Source organism: Chinchilla lanigera, unplaced genomic scaffold (genome assembly GCF_000276665.1).
Source record: "Chinchilla lanigera isolate Chin_1 unplaced genomic scaffold, ChiLan1.0 scaffold00156, whole genome shotgun sequence".
Taxonomy (NCBI): Eukaryota; Metazoa; Chordata; class Mammalia; order Rodentia; family Chinchillidae; genus Chinchilla; species Chinchilla lanigera.
The window spans coordinates 453,817-479,709 of NW_004955557.1; the positions used below are offsets into that span (position 1 = coordinate 453,817).

Below are 25,893 nucleotides of genomic sequence, written 5' to 3' on the forward strand. Positions count from 1 at the left end.
TTCTGATCAACAAATACACAAGAAATGCCTACGGTGATTCTCATTCTGCAGAACTGAGGTCAGATAGCAAGTTCAAGTCACTAATACGTAGTCATCCAGCTTCTGCTTAGATGCTTCCCATAACATGGAGCTCATTCCCTTCCCACACTCCCATTTCACCTTGAGTCAGCTCTGCTGTAACTTCCATCCAGTAATCCTAATTTTGTTCCAAAGGGTCAAAACATACAGATACCACCCTTTCTCATGACAAACTGAAAGATACTGGAAGACAGCAATCATACCCCATTTCACCCTCTAGACTAGAGTTTGCTTTCTAAATTCTGTTTTGTCTTTTTTAAGACAACTGCCATAACAGAGCAGAGGACTTGATTGAGGTGTGGCATCTATAAACTCAGAAAAAAGTACAATAATCACCTCCTGTATTCTAGACTCTATACAGTTATTGTTGCAACCTAAATTCCCACTAACATTTTTGGCAACCACATTAAACATGTATCCAACCTGTAGAGTTACTGGTTTTAAAATTTTTGTTTATTTTGTGAAACTAGTACTGGAGGCCACACTTACTTTTATTAAGTTTATTTTGTTGTTTATGGGCCATCTTTGTAGTCTAGTGAATTCTTCTTAGAGTCCTGATTCTTTCATCCAGCGTATTACTTCCTCTCTCATTGCAGTTCTCTTATAACACTTGATTGGCAAACTTTTCTACATCTCCAGTGAAGACATTAACTATAATGTTGAAACCAAGACAGAAATAGGTACAGAGTCTTACAGCTTACCATCAAGGGCATCCCTTTGCCGTAGTAAAGCTCAACCTTTTTCCCACCTCAGTGTATCTGACAGAGCTTGCAACCACCCGTGCACATCAATTAGAGCTTAAAAAACATTTGAGATATCCAAGGTGATGAGATGCAGGTTTTCTAAGAGGGAAACTAAAACGAAGGTTAAGCGCTTTATGCTTTGAAAGAAAAACTCTTATCCAAGTGAATCTGATAAATCCTGTAGCAAGTATGGCCTCCTCTTCCACACTTGGGAAGAATTCCTGCTCCAGGGAAACAGAATTAATAATTAACATCCTTTCCAAATGGTTACCTCATCTGGATGATGGAGTTAGTAATGCAGAGTTTGTAGGGTTTTATGAAGATTAATTGATTAATGCACATAAAATCTTCAATACAACACCTGTCACATAGTAAGTGCTCAATAAAATTAGTACTTAAATTTTCAAAATTCAACTAAAGGAACAATGATCAAACTCATATTTCCTCCATTTTGTTCACCAGGGTGTTTTAAAAAGAAGTCCTTGGCATGCTCCTTGTTGCAATTTAAGTACATTATAACTATAATAGACCTACTTCTACTAATCCAATAATTGTGAAAAAGGTCATGTTTCCCAGCCCACCAAAGTGAATATAAGACACAGCTTCCTAATGGGACTATTACGGCCAAAACATATTGAAGTTTAATTTTTCAAGCCGAGGTTTTACTGCATTATCTGGCACCAATCCTTGTCAACTGTGAAAGACAGAATCAGGATGTCTACATTCTTGACGGCCCACATCATTGCCTTTCCTGTTGTTCCTTTACCCAGTGCTGCTCCTTCCAGGAAGTGTAACACAGTCCAGGTGAGGTACCCCAGGCTTGTCCTGCAATAAGATAATTCCAACATATTCACACCAATATCTCTGACATCTCTCTCTCTCTCTCTCTCTCTCTCTCTCTCTCTCTCACACACTCACACACACATACACACATTTTGTCCCTCACTGTGGGTTTACAGTGCTGCACACCACATCTCAGGACCTCTGATAGTCACAGGTGCAAAGTAAAGTAGAGCAAAACTGAATTTAGAATCAGAGCAGTCAGTGAGTTTGCAACACTGAAAGATATTTTATGCTGTGTATTTTTGTAAGTTCTACTTCAGTGATATTATTATAAAAATAACAACCATTCACATCTCTATTATGCATTAGAGTTTAAGTACCTCAATGAACAGTTCAACCGTTGCTCCTCAAGATAGTTCAGTAGCTTCATTTGGGGGAAACTGCTGAAAACATAACAAATGGTCTTTATCAAGTAAAACAGTTTATTGTTCCCATATACAAAAATATTTGCTAGCACACAATCCAGTTTTATGAAGCAAAAATGTTGAATGGCAGCTACTTTGTACCAAAAGGCATTAAACTCCAAAGTGTTTATCTTTTAGGGCAGATGATATTAATTTTATTTTACAAATAAGGAAAGCAAGTCTCTTGGAGGTTAGAGAATTTGTTCAGGTACATATAGCAAATAGCAGAGTCAGGACTGAAAGCCTGGATTGTCTGACTCCAAACCTTCTGAATTTTTACTACCTCAACATTTGGAACTACCATTCAGCTGCTCTGACTAAAATGGCTGCCATCCTTTTTCAAAAAAAGACAGTGACTAACTGAAGCCACCTTCCTAAAAGACATCCTAAGCCAAGTACTTTCACAAAAGGATCAGTTTCCCTTCTAGGAAGCCAATTCCCTATTCCATTCCATGAAACTTTTCCTTTTTATCTCACAGGTAAACAGTCACAGAGCCTCAGTGATCTACAGAAAAGATGTGAAGACATACTGCACCAAACACAGCTCCAATCCTACCTTCAGTCTTGCAGCATTACGTCACATGTCATCAAAGCATCTGGTCTGCCCACTGTCCCACTGCAGAGAGTTTACACACAAATTAGAAATGCCGTGGTCTATAAAAATTTCATTTTTTCATCCTCCATGTTTTTCAGCCCCTACCCTTCACACTACAGTCCCAAGAAGAACAGAAACACAGCCAACAGGGAGAGATCCAGACATCACAGTCCAATCTCCACATCAGGCTACAAACCAAGAAGATAGATAACTAGTGCTATGGAGGAGAGGTTAGATACTAAAGTTACCCCTGACCATAACCCTAACCCTAACCTTCTGCACGTCTCTCTAAAAATTTGTAAGGCAAACCCCTCAACTCTATTCTAATTAATTGACTGATTCACTTTATGGCCTACATATTCTAGTTAGCTCTTTTTCTAATTTGCCACTGCCTCCTACTAACTTAAGTAGGATTCCTAAATCACTGGACAGCATTGTGATTATCCCCAATTAGAGGGGTGAGAAGGACATCACTCTTGGCTTAGAATTTTAGCAGTTCCAGCCTTAGGTGAGACCAGACCCAATGAATGGCCCCAGGAGCTGGCTTGCAAAGCCACAAATCACTAGGGCCACAGACAGTCCAGTCTCAGCTCTAGCCAGATGAGGTAACTGGGTGGTGTCACCACACATACTGCTTCCCAGACAATCCAAGGCAGACACCCAAACCCTGCATTACCTCCTCAAAATGGTCTCTCACCTCTCAAAAAAAAATTTTAAGTGAGCATAAGTAACCTCTTCTGAACCTTCCCTCAACCAACCCTGACTCCCTGTATTTTCATGCCTCCTTATTTAATCTGTTTTTTTTTTCCCTAGTTCTCAGCTTACTTTCAACTTCTGTAAGTACCTGGTTCCTTGCTTTGGCTTTAATCCAGCATGATCTTCAGCCATCTTCCTGGGTTTATGGATCTCAGGCTCCAGGTCTGCAGAATTAGCTTAAACTGGTCAAACAGGTTTCAACTGGTCAGATCTGATTTTTCCTTGTCAGAAAAGATTTTAATTGATCAAGAGCAACTTCTGACAGTTTAAAACCCATTTGGGCCAATTTTATATTACTAATGCATTAATAAGCCACTGAGGTGATCAGGGTGAATCAAGAACGAGATGAAGCTGCTACAAATCTGCTCAGAAAACCTTAGGGGGGGCAAAAAAAAGAATCTGATGCTTAAGGACTATACCATTTGTGGTGGTGATCCTGGAGAGGAAATGAGACAGAACCTAATAGCCAGAGAGGCAGGATCAAACCACTGTGGACCCCGGGGGAGGGCCTAAAAGAAACGGATCCTCAATGACGCAGGATCAAATCATTGGTGCAAGAAAGGAGGGGGGAGGACATCCATGTTCTCCAGACAGGATCAAACCACTGAGATATATAGGGGACTGAACAGGGATGCTTTCCTATAAGGTGCTTTCAAACCACTGTGAGAAAGGGTCCGACAAGAAGAGCAAAGAGTAAGAACATAAAGGGCCTAGTAATCTGTAAACAGGATTTCACTGTTGACAGAAATGCTATGCTATTCTAAGAAGCAGGACCAAACCACTGTGGAAGAGAGGGGAGTTAAAGGAGCTGACATTTCTTAAAGCAAATTTAAATCCCTTATGGTAAAAGAAGATACAACGCTTTGTAAGACAGAATCAAACCCTGTCTTATGGTTAATAAATGCTATTTACATATATTATCTCATCTGTTCTTTATTCTGCCTGACGGCTGAGTCAGACCATCTTTCCACAAAGGCCTCTGCAGAAATTCTCAGCTACTCCAGATGGTTGCTAGGGAACAGGGCAACAGCTGCTTAATCAACCTTGCCTTTTTGACATTACCCCCTGAGTTTTTGGAAGAGAAATAAGATGTATACACATGAAAAAATTAGGGTGTAAACTGAGATATTATCATCAAATGCTAGGCGCATAGGGATGAAAGACAAAAAAACTTTCAAAACTAAAAAGGAGAAAAATGATTTGGAAATGTTCGTCAAATGGAAGAAGCAACATTGACAAAAGCACAACCCTACACATAAAATTTGCCTTTGAGTCCTCCTATGACACCCCTAGCAATTGGTGCTTGAATACCTTTTTTGAAAAGGTATTTAGATAAGTTCTAACTTCTTGGAATCCTTTCAGAGTTTCTTGTAACTCTAGTGATTGTTTTTTATACTGGCCAAAATTTCTCCCTCATATTTTCTGTCCAGTAATGTGAGTTGTCTTCTAGAGCAGAGATTGGCAAACCTGAGTTTGCAGGCCATATCCACTGCCTATTTTTTGTGCAGACTGTGAGCTAAGAATAGTTTTTAAATTTTTAAATGGTTGATGAAAATCAAAAGGATAGTATTTTGTAATAGATGAAAAATTATATGAACATCAAATTGCAGTTCATAGATAATTTGGTTGGAATACAGTCATGCTCATTCATTTACATACATCTATGGCTGCTTTCCTGTCACCAAAGCAGAGTTGAGTAGTTGTATCAAAGATACTCTGACTCTTAAAGCCTAAAATATTCACCATCTGGTCCATTTTACAATAAATTTCCTGACTCCAGATCTAGAACAAAAAGGAATCAGTTTTCAATAGGATTCTGCTTAAGTAAAAGTGAAATGGGAATGGTAGGTATAAAAAAGTGAAGAGATCTGACATAGAATCACACATTCCCAAGAGGAGGGAAGGGACTCGTATCAAAGTCCTCAGAATTCATAATAACTTCAAGTCACTTCCCATGGACTCCAGAGGAAAAGGACAAGATTTAGCTTGGGTGGAAATCTAGAAGTCTCTAAGAAGAATGAATAATGCCTGGGAAGTCTGAGATCAGACTAAAAGGCCTTGAACACCAAATACTGTTGCTTGGCCATTCTGAAAGCAAGAGAGGAGCTACCACCAGGATTTGGACTTGGGCAGTTTTAGGTGACAAAAAGTAACAGCCAAGATTGATGGAGATGATTAATCCTTCCAGAGATTATCCTAGTTCTATCTCAGCTTTAGATAAGTTGTACTTGTCTCAGAAGTTCATGTCATTCTGGTCATTCAGGTTCAAATCATATAAACACAATGTGATTAGAGGCCAATATCCTATAGTGAACCAAAGAAGTTATTTCTGGTTAGTCTGAAGGGATTTCTACCTTAAGGGCATAAAATGAGTCTGTCAACAGAGGCCAAGGAAAATGGGCCTGGATGTCCCATTTCCCCAGAAAGACCTTGACCTCACAGAGGAAAGAGATCATAAGAGATTTCTAGCCAGGACTAGACTACAATAACCATGAAGAAATGGTCCTAATGCCATAATGTCCCTGGATTCCCATTGTGCCTGCCTTTATGGGATCAGGGCTAAATGTCCTGGTCAGAAAGACAAAGCCCACAGTTCTGGCTTCCAGGCATGCAGTCCCATTTTCCATGGCCTCTGTTGATCCTGGACCCAACCTTCCGGCTGGACTCAATAGATTCAAGATGAAAATAGGCCCTTGGCCTGAATGGGTGGCTTTTCACAACGTGATCTTTCCCCCAGTGACCAAAGCAAATGCTGCTTGCCAGGGCAACAAGCCAACCAGCCGCTCCTGAACTTTGCTGGCCAGCACCAAGGTCCAGAGTCAACAGTGCATAGACAGGTCTGCTATTTAGTTCTTTCTCATTTCTCAAACATCAGCTTTCCCTTCACTGAATCTAAACAATCAAAATAGAACGCTAAATGATCTCTAGCCTCTAGGAAAAAGTCAAGGATCTCCCATAAGCCTGAATTACAGAAGCTTACCATCACCCTCACACACATCTACCCCCTTCCTCCTCTGGAGGGTACCCATGCCCACAGGCTCTCTTCAGGGAGAAAAGAAGGCATACAGGAATGAGCTATCAGTATGTTCTTCCTGGCTCAGAGTCCAAGCTGAGAATTTTTTAAAATGTGGAATCCATCAGTCTTCCTGAATTAAGTAGTCAGGCTCCCCTATCATGAGGGGGCAGGGAGCAGGGGCCAGGTTGTGCCTAAGACAGACATGGGAAGAGGAAAAGGAGAAAGGAGAAAGAAAAGGAGAGAGGTGAAGTCTTAGCCTACCACAAAAGAAAATACTTTTGATCTAACATACAGAAATCTCATCTGGGAGTGGGAAAACTTTTGGTAGTAACAAAGCTAGAAAATGGCACCATCCTGATTATGAAGTTTTCTTGTCTGTACATAAAGAAATAATTTTTACAAACTATGTTCCTGATACTCAGGTCTTCCCTACTAGTAATCACAGACATTTCACAACAATAATAGCTATCATGTAAATAGCACTGACTGTGTGGCTAGCAATGTTTGTTCACCAAAGCCCCCCAGGATGATAGTCAGTGCTCAAGGGTACTTCAAGATATTTTAAACTATTTGCTGGATGTGGTGATGCACACCTATAATCCCAGCACTAGCAAGGCTGAAGCAGTAGGATTTCCATGAGTTCGAGACTAGCCAGGGATTTCATGAGTTCAAGGGTAGAAAACAAACCCTATTTTGAAAAAATCAAAACCAAAAAAGGGCGATACTTTAAATTTTTTAGGGCAATACACTTTGTTAACTACCCCTAAGCTTTTTATATACAACTACTCAATAAACAGAAATGTTACATATTTCTTTGGGTTTAGGCCTGCTGAGGGAAAAAATAATTACTGATACATAAGGGTGTACTGAACCAAAAACCTCTTGGGAACCTTTGCTATATATGTTACTTGGATTGTTTTATGTAATCCTCAGATGTTATAAGGTATGTCTTAGTATTGTTTCCATTTCTAGGGAAACTAAGGTTCTAAAAGATTAATTTGCCGGATGCACACACATGATATGTGAACCCAATAGTGGAATACTATAAGGACTGTGTTCTTAAACTATTTACAGTATTGCTTTCCCATAATTGGCTTTGCATACATTGCATGCACCCACTGTGAAGAATGCCTTGATAGGACAAGGGATCTTTGTATGCTATGTAAATAGCATTCCTATTATACAAGTTCAGAATTTATTAGTCTCTAAATCACCACCCATACCATAGGAGGCATAGGAAAATGGTTGTCACTTGAAAGTAAAAAACAAACATAAAACATAAAGCTAAATTCTGGCTTCCTTTCAAACTATTTTAACTTTTCAACTTTGTTTAGACAAATTCTTGGGAGACTTCTCATTATGGTTCAGATCTGAAAAGTCCACCAAAAGCTCGTACGTTCAAGGCTTGGTCCCCAGTGCAGCACTGATCAGAGGCAGGGCCTTTGGGGGGGTGACTGGATCATGAGGGCTCTAACATCCTCAATGGATTCATCTACTGATGGGTTCATAGCTATTGGGCTAGTAGGTGGCAGTGGACACAGAAGGAGGTAGGGGCTAGTTGGAGGAGTAGACTACTCATGTGCTTGAAAGAATACTTGTACCCAGCCCCACCCCTGCTTCTGGCTGCTGTTGAGTAAGCAGTTCCTCCACCACGCACTCCCCACCATGATTCTCTGCCTCACCAAAGGCCTAAGGCCAATAGGGTTTCTATCAATCATGGCCTGAGACTTCTGAAACTAAAAGCCAAAATAAATATTTCCCTCTTTAAATTATTTTGTCCAGGTGTTTTGTCCAGCGATGGAAAGTTAGTAGACCTTCCATGCCTGGTAAAATCTTACCCTAAATTTTAGTTATTTTGATCATTAAGTTTTATCTTTGTGTTATAGTGTAACAAGCAATATCCTTTAACCAATGGAATATAAAATAACCCTCATTCTCACTATTGTCCTAAGGAAAGCAAGCCAGAGGCCAACATACAGAGGAGGGCAGTCAAGATAATCACAGAGAAAAGGGGCCAGAGTCCTGACTGAACCGTGCTTGAAGCCTGTCCAACCTCTGAACTTTCTTGTTTTATGAGCCAATAAATCCCTTTTGTTTTAGTCTATTTGAGTTTTTTAGTAATTTTCAAGTAAAACATCCTTAGTAAGAGTTACTTTCCTAAATCTCTTAGCACAATGCTGAGTATACCCATCCATTCAAACCCAGTTCCAATGTCAATTTCCCACTGAAGATTGCTCTAATCCACAAAAGACAATTTATTCCTCCATCCTTTGTACTCAGAGACATGTGTACATAACTTTAAAGTATAGCATGCCTTTCCAATGTGATATAAATCTGTAGTGTCTTACAAAATGCCTATTATGTAAAGTGAACCTCCATTAAGTGTGTCCTGATCTAAAGTAAAAGTAAGTATTAATCACTCAGTCAAAGTCATTTCAATACTCTCCTTCTGATAGTCAGAATGATGCCTGACAAGCCCTATTGGTGCTATAGGTTCTGAAGAATCAGGATCTTGACCTACAACAGTTCCAGGAGCATGTAGAACAGCTGTGTACATCAATACTCATTCCGTTTTCCCTGCAACCAACATACTGCACCAAACCCAATAGAAGTCAAGGCAAAGGTTACTAGGACAACACCTGAGCCCAAATGGAGCCAGCCCAGACAGTACAGTGATGGGTACCACAAATGCAGTCAACTAACTACTATCAGAGGAAGACAAAGATATTTTCTAGAAATCCCCCAAAATAAACCCATTCGATTATTTTCTTTGCATCCCACCTCCATGTCTGCAATTCTATCACAGAAACATAATTGTGTTAACTGATGGCTTGGCTGTTTTCAAATGCCAATTCCTTTCGGTATAATAGTTTCCACTTATTCTAAACTCCCATACCATTGTACACATTTTACTATGAACATTTTTTCCCATTGACTTGTGATTATGGCTATATATGCCTGTATTTCTCACAACACTATGAGTTTCTTGAGGGCAATAATTGTGTTTTCTCAGTCTGTGCATCCCATGGACCTAGCACAGGGCCTAAAGTAGAAGAGCTGCTCAGAAAGTTTTTTAAATGAATTATTATTAAATCCCCCTGAAAATAATGGATTAAATTTGATGGTAATCAATCTCCTTGGGAAATTGAAATATCTAGGATTTGAAAATAATGGTAGAAGTCATGGATCTGAGCTTGTCTTGGTCAATTACTAGCCCAGTATAATTTGACAAGTCAAGTAGCCTCTCTAAACCTTGATTTCTTTACCTTCAAAATTAGGGCAATTATAAACATACCTTACAAAGCTGTTGTAAGGAGAAAATTTAACTGAGACAGCAATTTATGAACATGATATCTTGTGGAAAAGTTGGGGTAATTTATAATGCATTTAGTTGAAAGAGGGTTTTTTCAGAATCCTTTGTGCCTGGGGATAAATAGAGGATTCTTCAGAGCCCTGCAGAGAGTGTCACTGTACATGCCTTCCTCATTCAGGCACACTTCCGTTAATATTAACACCAATTTATGCTTCATGAGCCGTCACCTAGGAATGAGGAAGATGATGGGGGGAAAAGTCGCCTCAGAATGCCGAACTAAGGCTTGTCAAATTGAACTACTCACTGCTTTTCATACAAGCTCTGTGACTTTTATAACTTTACATTTTTGCTCATGCTAATCCAGAGGTCACAAATAGCCTCCTTCCACCCTTTTCTCAATGGCTCAAATTCTATTCATGTAAATCTTTCCTGATACACCAACCTTCCTCTTTCACCTCCTTCTTTCTCCCTCTTTCAGATATCCTCAGGGCACCCAGCTTCTGGCACTACTACTTTTCTATCTGTCTCAGTTAATGTCTCCCCAGTTTATCCTTTCTTCCTGGGCAATCATCTCTTTTCTTAAGTATTAAAGTGAAAGTCTCCTTGGCATCACTCCATGCTATTGGAAAGGCAGCTTTAAAAATACAGACCAGAGCAACTACTTTGAAAATAACAATATGCAATATAATAACCATTGTTAATTTCCTATCATCTTGTTTTGAAATTCTGTACATTTTTGTTGGTTTTTTGGTTGTTTTTTTTTTTTTTTTGGCTCTTTAAAATTAAAAAAAAAAGAGAAGAAAAAGAAAAATTACAGACCAGAGACTAGCAACACGAAGACTGGCGCATTGACTCTATGTGACACAGCAAACCTACACTGGAGGAGTGGCACTCCACCTCCATGTGAGAGAGCAGACGGGCGCTGGAAGAGCAGCTCCATACCCCCAAGGGGGCACAGCATGGGGCAGGAGAGAAGACTAACCAACTGACTAGATTCTAGATGAGGACAACACCCGAGGAGGGAAGGGAGCAATCGTATTCCACGACACTCAACATTAAGTCCAACAGCCCACTCAAATCCTTGCTTTGCAGCCTACATGCAGCACAGAACAGAGAGCTGATTGTGTCCTCCACCTACCAACAGGAGCAAGGACATGCCTTGGATGAAGAGTAACCACGGTCTGCGCAGAATGAACAGAGAGACCTCTAGTCCACGGAGGGCATCTCAAAGACCCACAGGCCCTAAAGCTAGGCATGAAAAATCATCACTGGCTGGATCACAAGACTTCAGATCATGGAAAGAAACCAGTAATTCAATAAAATAGGAATTTTTTCTTTCCCTCAATCTATTTATGACTTTTCTATTTTATATTATTTTCATCTTTCCTTCAATGGGCTTTTTGGGGGTTGGGGGGTTTCTCCCACCTTTTTCTCTTCTTTTTGTTTCTTTTTGGTCTTTTATCATTTTCCTTTCCAATTTTTTTTGTCTTTCTTTTCATCTTTCTGTCATTTCCTGGTTTTGCTGGTTTTTTTCTTCTTTTTCTTGTTCTTTCTAGTGACTGTTCTCTATCACCATTGTTACCTTTTATTCCTCAATAAGACTACTATCTTAATTTTCTGTCCTTGTTTTCATAGCTCATTAATTAATTTTTCAAATTTTGCTTTTTTCATTTTCTGTTTCCCTACCCCCTCTACCTTTACTAGTATAACTGCTAAGATTTATGAATCTCCAGATACACAGTTAACTTTATGCTATTGCTGTTGAATACTGTGCTATTTTAATAGAGGTAACATTGTTCAATTTAGTAGGTGTGTATGTAGGTCAATATATGATTTGTCTTAGTGCTCATATTATAATTACAGATTTCTTATCTATAGACAAGATAGGTGCTTTATTGGTCCTTAGGATTTGTCTACATTTAGTTTATATTTACTGTTATAAATGTTGTTGATTTTATTACTATACCCAAGGTGACATAGCTATTGTTATTAAGTAATTTTCTTGACATGCCATTATCTAGTTTGCCTTGGGATCATGAAAAATACTGTTCTTGGAGAACTGGGTACTGGGCCAAACATGCGTCCATCTCAAGTAAATGGAAGTATTTGGACCCTGGGACAAACGCAAAGGCCAATAGTTAACTACATTCAAAGGACACAACTGCAAAGTAAACATTAACTAAAGAGATCTCCCTGCTAGAAACAAAAGTTTCTACTACAATAAACTCAGAAGCCTCAACACGAAACAAAGAAACAAAAGTAGATCATTAGAATGCACACTAACAAAATGCCTCCAAAAATTCTCAACTTCCCCAGAGCTGAACCATGAGGCATGAAGGAAGGCAAATATGTCTCACACCATGAATTAATTCAAATTGCCTGCAAGCGGCTATTTGAAACACTGTATTTAGACGGACTGTAAATGACATCCTGGTTCGCTGGAAAAGAACATGTCTGATTAACAATTTCTTCTAAGAGCAGTGGGTAAAGCTGATAGTGGTGACCACGCCAGGCATTTTCCACACCTGCTCTAGACAAATGGAATAACACTTTTGTGTGCTAGTCCATTTGTCTTAAATAACTTCCCTCAAGCACGGGGATATAAATAACCCCCCAATGCCTGAGTCTCTATAAGACTCTTAATTATCCTTTAAGTTCAATTCAAATCTTATCTAGTATCAGAAGCTTTGGTTGACTCTTCACATCATCCCTCTCTCATCTGGCTACTCATAACAATTTGTTAACAGGCAGAAGTTGCGATTTTGAATCTTATTTTTTAAATGAAGGGGATATAAAAAACTGACTTTGTAAAATAAACTGAATTATCTTATAATCCTATTAAGTTCTGATGCAGTAAAGCAAGCTACTATACCATATTCATCTCCTTCTTATTCCAGGTCCCTGGATCAGTGCCTGGAACCCTCAGGATGGTCCATAAACATGCATTGAACTGAAAATACACCTCATTGGGTGGGGGCAGGAGCAGGGGAGGGAGATAAAAGAGACCTGACAACTACATCAAACATATCATCCTTCCATGGAGAACTGAGGAGATAGGGTCATGTCCATGGATGCAAGTGAGCACTTCTGAGTGAAGGAAAACAAAGAATACAGCTTCAAATATGGTTTTTTGTTTGTTTGTTTGTTTTGGTTTGTTTTGTTTTGTTTTGTTCTTCTCCGGTACCGGGAACCGAACTCACGACCTTGCGCTTGCCAGGCAGGCGCTTTTGCCGCTGAGCTAAATCCCCAGCCCCCAGCTTCAAATATGAAAAGGTGCAAAGATACGTCTTTTCCTCCATAATGCATTCTGCTTTAGGTCTCAGTGGCCTCCCACTATTCTCAGTAGTACTTCCTGCGTATATTTCACAATGTGTCCTCTGCTTCTTTGAAGCAGATGAATCTTGCCTCTACTGTTAGAATACCCCTAGAGAGCCCTATTGAAGGTTTCAGTGCTACTGAAGTAGCTAGCACAGGTCTGGGTGCTTCCCGTGCATTCAGAAAGGCCTACTAATTGATGTATTGAATTATTCTGTTATTTAAGGTTTAATAGATTAGGTAACTATGAGATATTTGGTCCACTTATTCTGTCCTTCAAAATCAGTGAAAAAAATGTACAGGAACGCTCCTGTCTATGGAAAAGCCAAATTCTTCTACTTCCTTCTTAATTTATTCAGGACTTAATTCTGCAGAATGGCAGTGCCTCACTTGTGTCCTGTAGTTGGCAAATAAAACCAGCATGTATAAGGAGCAGAGTGCAGTGGGAAGATCTGTGAATCTATACCCACATAACAAATTCTTATTCTGACTCTGCCAACAACTTGCTAAAGGCAGCTGGCAAACTTTTCCTCTAAGTCTTACTATCTAGTTCATGAGAGAAGTAGATTAGAAAGTCTCTAAGGGCACTTGCAGCTAAGGTGGAACTCTAAGGTTCCATTTGTTTGATTAACACAAGTTTATCTAGCATGGGGAACATGAATGGAGGAATTAAATAGAATTTTCCTTAAGGCTTTATGGTATTATTTACTTATTCATCTAACATATTGTTAATGTTTACTATATATTGAACACTGTTCTAGTTGCTGGGGTGATAGTATTGAACAGAACAAAGTACTTTTTCTCAAACAGCTTACATTCTAGTGTGGTAGGACAGACTGTAATCCAATAAACAACCAAACTTGTAGTAGGCCAGTGAATGAAATAGAAAGGCCTCTTTTATAATGTACCATTTTATTAGAGACATGAAAAGAGAGAGCCTGATATAAATACATTTATATTTCCAGGAAGAAGGGACAGTTGAGAAATAGGGTCCAATGTGTACTCAAGAAGGCCAATGTAGCTGCAGCAGAGCAAGTAAGGAAAGCGTAATAAGAGAGGAAGTCTGAAAGGTAACAGGCAGAGTGAAGAGCATAGAAGAGCCTTGTAGGCCATTGTTGAAATACTGAATTTTATTTTGAATGAGACTTGGAACCATTGTAAGGGTCTGAGTCACAGGAAGTGACATGTTATGACTCATATCTTAAAAAGGAATGTTCTAGCTTCTCTTTTGAGACTAGACTGTAGAGAGGGCAGTAAGGGTTGAAATAGGAAAACCAGTGAGAAGTGGCGGTGGCTTACTGAGGGAAAATAAATATTCAAACACAAAAAATTGGAGGTTCAAACAATGATGGTGTGACTACACATGGAAAATAGTGTTTAAGAACTGTGGTTGCTGGGAAGTTGCAAGACCAAGGATGTGGATGAAATTGTCAAAGAGGAGATAAAGCTCAAGCTGGGCCTTAAAGGAAGAAGAGGTACAATCTATGAAATGTAAGAATCTAAGTCCTATCAACCCTGGAAGGATTCGTCTGAAACTTCGCTGAGATTCTGAAGAACACTATGTAGAACACAATGTAGCATACAGAAGAAAAAATTGTTACCCATGGTACTTGACATATCAATTTCATGTCACTTATGAGCAACTAAAAAAAGGGACAAGTAACAGTGAAATTCCAGACATCTCTAATGCTACATTCATTAAGAACGTTACTATCAACTCAAAAACTTTCATACGCTGTAGCTTGTATGAGATAGCCCACTGCCGTGAATAGACAAGGCAGTCCTGACTGGTTAACTACAGCTCAGATATTCTACAGCAATTGAGACTGTGAGTTAAGGCTAAACATGTGGAACATACTGTCAACATCAAGCGTGGCCTAATTGGAAAGGCCCATTGTTGAGTAACCAGCACCACAGAAGCAGCCCCAACACCCAAGCCCAAGGAGTCTTCTTTGTCGTGTGAATTCACTGATAGAAAACTGTCACAAGCTATGGCCCTCTCTTTTAATCCTTCCTTATTTCTGTGACACCATTATCACTCAAGAAACCTCCCACAAATCTATGAATGGACGGTGAAGTAGAATGAGGAAAGTCGGCCAGTACAGGGAAGGAAGATCTGAACTAGCAGGTATGCGAAGATCATACTGCCCAGTGACAGACTCTGATGAAGCAGAGAGGTGATCATTAGCCCTGCCTGTCCTTCTCCCCTTCCTCTGCACCCCCTAACTGGGCCTTCTACATGCCTGGTGTGCCAAAGGGCATCTGCTCAACCAAGTGTCATCTACCCAACCAAGTATTCTCACTTGTAGATGAGGTAACTAGAACCCAGAGACAAAGAAAACTGTCCAGTCACAAACCACATTCCTAGCCTAAATCCAGGTCTGCTCCTTGCCTCACCCCTTTCTGCTGTACTTAAGCTGTCTTATTTTATCTAGGATTGCATGTTCACTTTTCTTAGCTGTTTCAGCATTTACACTTACATTTCCCACTTGTCCCCACAGTTAAAAGACACTTGGATTCTCCCATCAGTTTTGAGCCTTGAACACTTTTTGAGGACTATTTCAATGCTAGTAGAACTGAAGTGAAGCAGCCCAACTGCTGTATCAATTTTTGCTAAGTGAGTCAACATTTTCCAAGCTCAAAATGCTTATTTTTTTACTGCCTCTCCATTCCCACAGTATTTCCTTTGCTCATCATGTCATTCTGATTCTCCAACTCTATCTAAAATTTAACCTTAACGTATGACCTATGCCTGGCTGTTTTCTTTTTCTTCTCAGCACTTAACACCATGAAACATGATATGTTTTATCTGTTTTTCACAACTGCCCTCCAGCAATAAGTTAAGCTCCAGGATGGCAAGGAATATTGTTTTATTTACTGACCTATCTCTGGTACCTAGAACACCACCCTGCATATATTAGTCACCCAGTAAATATTGAGTCAGTATAATGGTGGCTTAATACTGTTGAGAACCAAAGTTTCCATGTTTTTGTTACATTATACTTAGCACGTAACTTCTAGTACATGATACAAATTGGCTGCCCTAGTCCAGGCATGGTGCCACACGCCTGCAATCTCGGCATTTAGGTGGCTGAGGCCGGAGGATCAATGATAGTTCAAGGCAGCCTGTACACTACAGAGTAAGTTCAAGCCACTCTGAAATACATGGCAAGAGCTTGTCTAAATCAGAAAAACAAAACAAAACAAAAACAGAAACAAAAACAAATCAGCTGCCCTAGATCCTAACATCACACCAAGATTCCTATCAGGAAGAGAAAAACGAGAAGTAAGAGGCAACTGAAAAATTGTATACACCATGTCCACTGGGCAGAACCTTCTCAGAGTCATAACTAGGTGCAAGAGAGGCTTGAGTCTTGGCGTGGGAAGCCTTGTGTACAGTTAAAATATTCATGTTACGTAAGATATTCAATTGTCTAGATTTGACATCACTAGACATTACTTGTCTTGCATTTCAGCCTCTAGATCAGCTGGGTGAACCTTTGAGGACATATCATACATTGGTTTTACTACTTTCATAGGGAGGCTGGGACAAGGGCTCACTATGTGCTTCAGGCTGGCTTTGAACTCTCTATACGGCCCAGGCTGGCCTCAAACTTTCCATCCTCCTGCCTCCCCGTCAACCTCAGCCACCAGAGTAGTGGAATCTCAGCCATGTGCTACCTGGCCTGCTTTGGCCTTGTCACTCTTAATATGTAGTGTTGTAAAGATAAACACCGAACGATAATGCGGGCTGTAGTTAGAGCAAGGTAATCCCCTCTTTCATTGTGGATACTCTTCTTTTCACGACGTGGCCAAACATTTCTGTAACTCATTTTTTTTCTGAGTGTCATCCCTGGACAGGCTGTAAGGCATTTCACCAATGAAAAGATGGGGATTACAACTCAGCAAACTGAGTAGTTGTTTTGTTTTGCTTTGTTATTTTTATTTTTTTTACTTTTTATTTTTTGTACTAGGGATCGAAGCCAGGGCCTTTACATTGGGCTACAACCCCAGCCCAAATCTCCCTCACTCCATTGTTAATGTTTGAAACAGGGTCTCATTAAGTTTCCTAACTGGGCTCAAACTTATGATTCTCCTGCCTCATGTTTCCAGAGTGCTGGGATGCCAGGGTGTGCGCCACCACACTGGGCAGACTAGGTCCTTGACTCTTGTCACAGAAAACCAATTTCAGGACGTGTCAGTGAAAAGGATAATGGACTTTTATTTGGCAGAGTTAAAGAAGTATGTAGTCAGACAAAACAGAGTGGGGCCCTCAAGGGAGTGATGCACTGTACTCGGGGGGATATATGTATATATCTGTATCTTCTATCCTACCTCAACAGCACTGGCTCATGTATTGTTGATAAAGTTGCCTAACTCTTAACAGGGACTACTGCTGGGCCATATTATTCACCCACATTCTCTGTGAAATAGGAATTGTATGTGGCAGCAAATCTCAAACGCTAATGTGCAAAAGCTTCACTTGGGAAACTTATTAAAATGCTGATTCCGTGCCTCTCTGGGTACCCTTTACCATGGAGAAGGTTAACATAATGTGACAGTTCTCCAGCTCGCTTTTAGAATCCTATCATATTCTTAAAATTTTTTTTAGGATTCTCAAAAGTTTTTGTTTATGCAGTTTACATCTACTGGTATTTTCCATGTGACGATATAAAATAAATAAGAATTTACTGTTTAGTAAAAATAACAGTAAGTCCAAAACATATTTGTTAGTATAAAAACATGTATCTTAATGAAAAAATCACTACATTTTTCAAAGTGGCTGTGTTTAAATTTTTGTAGCTCTCTTTACTTTCTTGACGTAATAAAAGAGAGCTGTATTCTTTCTCCTCATTGAGACTTTTGCCACACAGCCTCTGCAAAACTCCACTCATGAGAAAATGAGCATTTCTTCTTAGCATTTTGTCATTTTGCCTTCTTAGCATTTTGTCATTTTGACCCTGGACCCTCTGAAAGGGGCTTGGAAACCCTTGCAATCCCCAGACCACACTTAGGTTTGCTAAAATAGTAAGTGATTGAAGATGTTATGTAGATAGAGATATGCTTTAGCACCTACAGTTTGCTCCCTTGCAAAGTCTGATTTTATCCAAAAAGACAAACATTGCATGATTCTACTTATAGGATCTCCGTAGACTGGTCAAATTCCTAGAGACAGAAAGTAGTAGCTACTGCAAGTGGGGACTAGGAAGGAGGCTGGGAAGTTAGTATTTGACGGCCCTGGAGTTTATTTGGGTCTGCAGTGTCAATTCAGGAAGACAAAAAGGTTCCGGAGATGGATGATGGTGACGGGTATGCAATACTGGAATGGACTTCATGCTGCAGAAATGCACACTTAAAGAGGTGAAAATTGTAAATTTTATCTCACCTGTATTTTACCACAATTTTGAAAACCTGAATAGAGATGCAGGTTCTGGGTACTCGCCACTGATATTCTGACTCAGGAGGTCTTCAGTGAGACTCGGTTATCTTTGTTCTAATGAGCAGTTCAGGTGACTGTAACGCAGGTTGTCCTTGACAGTACTCTAATACTTTCGTGTGGCATAGAGAGATCTGCATCCCACCCTTCTTGTCGCTGGCAGTGACCAGGCTTCTAGGCCCACGGTGCCTTGCTTCCCTGAGCAATGCAGTCACGAGGCGGCTGTGGGATATTCCCAGCTCCTTCTCATCTCTTGATATTGAGCACTTGGATTTAATGGGAAAGGCAAGAATCTTTCCCCTTGCCTTGCCATTGTTTGTAAGTTTCTTAGGTGCTCTGCAAGGGCCCTGCCTGGCACTTCATTGGCAGCAGGAATGATGCAGTGCTCAAGGGATGAGAGTCGTTGATTGCTGGGTGTGGTTTGTTACCTCCCCAAATGATTAGATGCACCAAGCATCAAGATAAATTTCTGGTGTATTAAGGAGATTTTTGAAGAATCCTAAAGAGTTAAAAGAAATAGAAGAAAATGTAAATGAATACATTATTTCCTTTCTGGATGGACATAAGTACTATGACATACACACTGGAGTACTACTCTGCCACAAAGAAAGGTAAGCAAGAGGCATTCTTAGGTAAATAGATACACCTTGAGGCTGTAATTTTAAATTAAGTCAGACATATGAGATTCAGTATTGCACGGTTTCTCTTATGTGGGAAGCTCTCTATCTCTCTGCCTGTTTCTCTCACTCTCTCTGTCTTTGTCTCTGTTTCTCTCTCTCTGTCTCTGTCTATCTATCTCTCTGTCTCTGTCTCTCTCTGGTCAAATGGAAGATACATACACAGTTTGTAGACAAATGAGTTAGATAAAATATTTAGGCAGTCAGATGGGGCTAGGCCTTCTAAGGAGGCAGTGCAGAAGACGACATACCTTGCAACTGTGGGAGAGACAGGCACTTCAGCTGTGGGCCAGACCTCATGACAAAATATGAAAAGAAGGCACCCACATGCTTCCTAAGGATAAACACCAGGGATTGATATTCTATTTTTTATTTTAAAAATTAAAAAACTAACAAAACAGCAATGAAGACAAAATCAAAACAACAGGAAAACAACAGAAACAATACATGGTATCTATCTCCTTGAGAAAGCCAGGAAAAGCCCCTAACTCAACCCCATACAGGAAAAGCCCCTGTTCTGTATTCATTCCTGCTTGCTGTATGACTCCTTCCCTATTTTATTCCACTTTAATGAATTTTACCTGAGCAGTTAAACTTGTAATCTTATTGGTTGACCGTAATTTTGTCCCACCTTAAACCCACCTCTTGATTTCCCATTTTTTCCACTTGGACTCGCCTCATGTCATGGATTTGCTCTATAAAAATCCCTAGAAAAGGCACGTTTCTTGGCAACCCATTTGGGACCCCTTGTGTCTGTCTCTTGGGCAGAACCTTTCTTTCCTCCAGTGAATATATTCTGCTCTTAACCTCTGTTGTTCTTAAAATTCATTCTTCCATTTCAGAGAACAAGAACTCTTACCAGATCTCTAGCAGGTGGGGACTTTCTTTCCCCCATATCAACAGGAAGTAGGAGAAGATTTTTCAAAGGATAGGGGAAAGAGAGATGGAGGGAGAGGGAGGGAAAGGCAATGGATAAAAAGAGTTGAATAAGAAAAAACTGAAAACAGAAAATAGGACTTTTGCAAATGGAAAAGGGAACAAGAGTTGGAAGGAGCAGGTAGGGTGGGGAGGAGTAGAGAAGGAAAAAGTTTTTTAAGCAGTTAAGTTTATTGGTGCATTTTAGGAATACATAATGACCATATTCATCATGGGGACATGATATCTTGATTCATTTTTTCCCATTCCCCTACCCTCCTTTCAACCCTTCTCCCCATCCTTATGTAGAGAAGCTTTCTTTCCATTTTTTCCTTCTTTTCCCGTAAAAGAAAAAGAATTAAGATGTGTTATACATGTAGCAACTCCCCTCAATGAATGCAATCATTAGGTACTGCAAATATGTACTAATAAAAAAATTTTCAAGTAAGGAAAGGGTTACATATTTGTATACGTAAAAATAAAAAAACCTGAAAATCAGCAAAAAGAGGAACCAAAGTAAACTACAATTGAATAGTAAAATATAATTTGCATTATGATATGATAAATATAATCAGTCTTCACACATGCAATGCATGTTTACAAATTTGCCTACCCAGCAAGTTTTATTTGTAAAGCCAGAATCAGTGTTCACGTCACTGTCATGCTCATCAGGCAATACATGAACAATGGCCTAAGATTTGCATTGTCCACTATACTCATTTCTAGCCCTGCTCTGCCTTAATCTTTTTTTCTTTTCTATTTTGTCCTGTCCTGTCCTGCCCTTTCCTGTCCTCTTCTCTTTTCTTCTCTATTTTCATTTCTTTGCTTTTATTTCCTTTTCTTTTATTTATTGCTTGATTCACTGATTCTCTCTCTCTCTCTCTCTCTCTCTCTCTCTCTCTCTCTCTCTGTCTCTGTGTGTGTGTGTGTGTGTGTGTGGTGCTGGGAATTGAACCCAAGTCCTTCACACTGAGCTACACTGTCAATTGTTTCTTATTTTTTTGTTTTCAGACGGTATCTCACCACATTGCTAAGTTGCACAGGCTTGACTCAAACCTGAGATCCTCCTACATCAGCCTTCTAGGATGTTGGGAAGGCAGGGGTGGGTCACCACTCCTGGCTGCAGCTCTAACTCTTTGTTTCAACTATCACATTATAAATAAGTGACCTTTTCGTGGTCCTGTTTCATGCCACTTTTCCACATTTTTATTGAGTTTCCTGAACGTAGTCCTTGAAGTGTAGTGCTATCCAGTGTTTCCAAGCTCACAAAGGCTGCGATATGTGTTACAGAGAAACTACATGCGTTGGGTAAGCTTCAGACATGACTTATAGCACTGCTGACCCTGATTTCAATATTACTGATCCCACACTATATTTTAAATGAAGTATCCTTAATTTTTTATTTGCTTTTATTTTGTGGTACAGGGAATTGAGTCCAGGGCCTTGACACTGAGTTCCACCCCTGGTCTTTGTTTTTGATGAGACAGAATCTTCTTAAATCACTAAGTCGCCCAGGCTGGGCTCAAACATGATTGTCCTTTGTCAGCCTCCCAAGAGTGCTGAATATGCAGGCATGGGCTCCCGATTTCCCCTAAACCTTTGCTTCTTTCTTTGTCAAACAGATACAGTAACTTCAGTTATGCTTCCCTCCATACTTAAGGGAGGCGCCCAGTGAAAACAATTCCTTTGAATATTCTTCCCAGCGTACTCTTTCCAATTGTACTTGGGCTATCAAACAGGAAGCCCAAGAATAATGCAAGGGTATAGGCTCATTGCAAAGGCCTGTATGTACTTACCAAGTGAATAGGAGCCTAGTCCATCACACTTTCCCAGATTTTCTTTCTTTCTTCCTTTTTTCTTTCCTCCTTTCTTTCTTTTTGTGCTCTGTAAAGGATATCTTGTAAATAATTAATGCCTTATCCTGCTCTTGAGAGGTTATGAGCTCTGAGTTCTCACAAGCTTAACCTTTTTTGCTTTTCTTCTCTTTTCTATTTTGTCTTACCCTGTCTTGTCCTTTTCTGTCCTCTTCTCTTTTCTTCTTTCTTCTTCACCATGAAGATCCATTCAGATCCATTCAGTTATCTAGGCCAAAAGCAAAGCAAGGATGATAATCTCGTTGATGGCTGTCATACTGGACAAATCATTTTTAGATCTCAGAAGGCTAGTAAGTCAGGCACAGGAATACTAGAGCATGGTAGAACCAATGTGAGCTCTGACCTCAGGGTGGAGGCTTTTTGTTCTCTGATACTCACTTCCAGATGTACAGAGCCGAAGGCCTATTCTTAACTAAAGAAAATTATGGGCTTACAGATAACAAATCTAGGTCAAAAGTCTGGCAGCCTGGGGCATTAATGAAGGCAGCATCTGGAGTAGGAAAGAGGGAGGAACATTTGTCTTTGGCAACCTCTACCTTCCTGACACCCCAGGTGTTTACATCTTGCCTCCACTATCACCAAACTTTGCTTCCAGCCAACTAGAAATTGTCTCATTGATAAGACTTTAGGACCTGATAGGATTTTAGGTTATCTCTCATATCAGGTTATGCTGCTGCTTACTCTATGATTTTCCTCTTACTCTGTGATCATATAAATCCCTAGAAATTTACTCATACTATGTCATTCTACCAACACCACAGGACAGCAGCAAAGAAAAGAAGAGCAACTCGCTTAGTTTCCTGGGTCTAGGAGAGTTTAGAATAAATTCTTAGCAGTCCTCTATTTCTACTAGCACATTCATCCAGGTCCTCCACACCTTATTTTTACTCTAAAAATGTGAGCAATAGGAATCAGTAATTCCACTTCAAATGAAAAAGGAGAGACACAAGGTGGTACTGACTCCCTTGCTTAAAGCTGCAATGCAAGTTAATGGCAGACCCAGGACCTGAACCCAGCTCTCTCCGCACAACCCCAACCCAAGTCAGCTGGAGTGTCTGTCCAAGGGTATACGCTTCTCCATCACAAGATGACTTCTTCCTGGTGGAAGCCAATTAGTAAAAGAAATGCAACCAGCTGGAAGCATGAATCTGTCCAGCAGGAATTTGTTACATGAACCCCTTTGCCCTACCCATACCCCCAACCCCAGAGACTAAATTCCAGGCCTGAGAAATGCAAGCAGCAGCCAGGCACACACAGAGTCAGGGCAGGGGATGCTGGCTGTCACAGAATCTGGGCCCCCTCCCCTTCTTCCCCTCCAGATCCCTGGAGTTCGAGTCTTGGAAAAGCCACACACTGCAGGGAGGGGGCCACCCCATGACAGCTGCAAGCAGGTTATTCCAGAGAATGTTGAGATGGCAGGAATATTTTCCAGTTGAAATCAGCCCAGTTGCCTTTGCATTTGAATCTCAGGAACATTCATGATGAAAATTCAGACAGCATGACATTGTATGAACTCTGAAAGCTGGGCTGATACTACTCTGGTTGGTGTTGCCTTTGGCTTATAATAAAGACCCAATCAGAGCCCTGGAACAGTTCAACTAAAACAGCTTCAGCCAAAGATCCTGTGCCATCCACATTTTAAAGGCTGCTGTGTGTAGTGCTGACCTTGTCTCTGAGTCAATGGTTGGCTTTTCGTGCTTTTATCCAAAGTAAATCCGAGGCTGTGAGCCTCACTTGGGGTGCTTCAAGGAAAGGAAGTCACTCAGCTGCACCTTTGCTGTAGCTATCTAGAAGATAAGATTATAAGATGGGAAAAGAAAACATGTCAGACTGCAGGAAAAGATACTATATTCTCACCCAGGGTATCACTGGCATCAGACAGAATGAGGGTTCAAAGCTGTGGATAAACAGGTACAGTGATTAGAAGGGAGGAAGCAACATGTTACCAAGGGAGAAGCCCTGGATAAAAATGAAGAGAAATCTGGTCTCCTGACTTTCACTTTCCACACCCAAATCTGGGCATGGCCTGAAGTCTGAGCAAATTTTCAATATGATCCCCCCAACTGAAACAGCACAAGTATAAGCATAGAACATTACCCAGAAGGCAGGAGAGGTGGGCTGTGGCACTCACTGGCTGCATGATGAATTATTTCCCCCACTCTGGCCTTCAATTTCATCTTACGAATTTTGAGCATAATAAGCCCTGCCCAACTCACAAATCTATTGTGAGAAGCAAATGAGATAATGAAAATGAGAGAAACCTTAGAAGGTATAAACTATGAGATTGTTTGTTGTAGCTAGGGTCTCCAGAACTGACTGGGTGATACAACTGACATGGTTACATGTATAAGCAATATCTCTCAGCCTGGGGTTTTGTGACAGGAGCAAATGAAAGAGCCAGGTACTCCCTAAACTGTGAACCCTGGGATTATAACACATTCAAACCTGAGTGCAAAATGCATGTGTAGAGCAGAAAGCAGCACTGTGGTTTAGCAAGGTCTAGTCTAAATGCAGCTGAAGGAGGAGATGCCTCTACAGTGTTACGTTCCAGGGCCAGGAAGACTCCACCTCCCAAATATCCCCATCACTAATGTCTGCAATCCCAGAGGAAAGGCTCAGTGTTGAAGCTCAATCATTTATTCTGTTAAAAACACAAATGTACTCATAGCATCAGAAGCGGGGAGAGAGTCTGTGGCATTTCTAACCTACAATGAGTTACTATTCAGTTGTTTTGCTTTCTCCAAATATTGTCCCACTCTAATCCCCCAGGTATTGTTATGCCACCCGTTAGAGCAACCTTCCCCAATTACACATGGTAAGACACTTCTGCTCCAGAAACTTCAGCAGCATCCTGCTACCTACAGTAAAAACTCCAAAGGCTTCAGGCTGGCATTCCATATTCTCAATAGTACTACCCTAGCCATCTTTCAGCTACACCTCAAGCACTCTTCCTAAACTCTGAATTGCCTCAGGGCAAATACATATTACAAGGGAAAAGCTAGACTAGAAGCTAGGAGACCTGGATTCCAGTCCCAGGTCACCCATTAACTTTATCACCTTATATAAAATACTTTACTCACCCATAATGTCCAGAGTATTGAGATTACTTTGGAAGTGTGCTAAAATACAATTTGTTACTAAATTAAAGTCTAAATATTTTAATTACTTAATTTTTAATTTATGTAACAGAGTCTATGTCCTCCCTATATTGTCACCCATATTCACTTTTTTACCTTTATGGTGTCTAGAGTGAGAAGGACAAGAATAGAATTATAGTCAACGCCCATATAATCACTCAGAAACCTGGATAAACTGGTTTATTCTAATTTTAACAACGACACAAGCTGAGGTTACATGATCTTTTTTCCCTCCCTTTGTGCCTAAACTTCACGTTCACCCCTCATATCCTCTCGCTTTTGCTGGGAAGTGTTTAAATCCTCCCATTCTTCAGTACCCAGCCACAACCACTAACACTAGTGATTCTTTCAAGTGCCGCAACTCCCAGCCCACAGTGAGCTTTTCTTCCCTCTGATTCTTTAATACTAGAAAGTGCCTATTCTCTCATTTTTCTGCAGTCTTCTGTGGCTTCTCTGTTAACCACCTGGAACAGCCTGCCTCATCTAATTTACCTACTCCTACACCATCTCTTGTCTTGCAGGCCTTAAGAGAAATTTCTAAGGAATGAGGGGTAAAGAGCTTAGGGGATGAACCTGGATGTTGAAGTATGGTACAAATGCAACAGGGCATCATACTATCATTATCACCTCTACCACCACCACTCTTGAAACATATAGGACCCAGTTTAAGATATATTTTAAAATGCATTACCTCATACAAACAGAGAATCAAAGCCGGAAGGAAAGGTCTAGATGCTTCCAGTCCAGTGATTCTCTCTGCCAGGAGGGATTGTTAAAGATTCCAGCATCA

At 40.3% G+C, this 25,893-nt stretch overlaps 1 long non-coding RNA gene across 2 annotated transcripts; it reads right to left on the reverse strand.

Moving 5' to 3' along the window:
* Positions 1 to 355: 355 nt before the first annotated feature.
* On the reverse strand, positions 356 to 25,893 carry LOC102017922. Of its 2 annotated transcripts, XR_001232319.1 has the most exons (9): positions 25,795 to 25,893; positions 23,632 to 23,753; positions 22,095 to 22,174; positions 21,889 to 21,976; positions 3,508 to 3,601; positions 2,625 to 2,684; positions 1,985 to 2,047; positions 1,588 to 1,646; positions 356 to 729 (listed from the first exon to the last, which is right to left on the reverse strand). It is a non-coding gene; the product is annotated as an uncharacterized LOC102017922 (long non-coding RNA). The 2 variants fall into 2 exon arrangements; XR_264980.2 differs by having other exon boundaries at positions 356 to 1,646.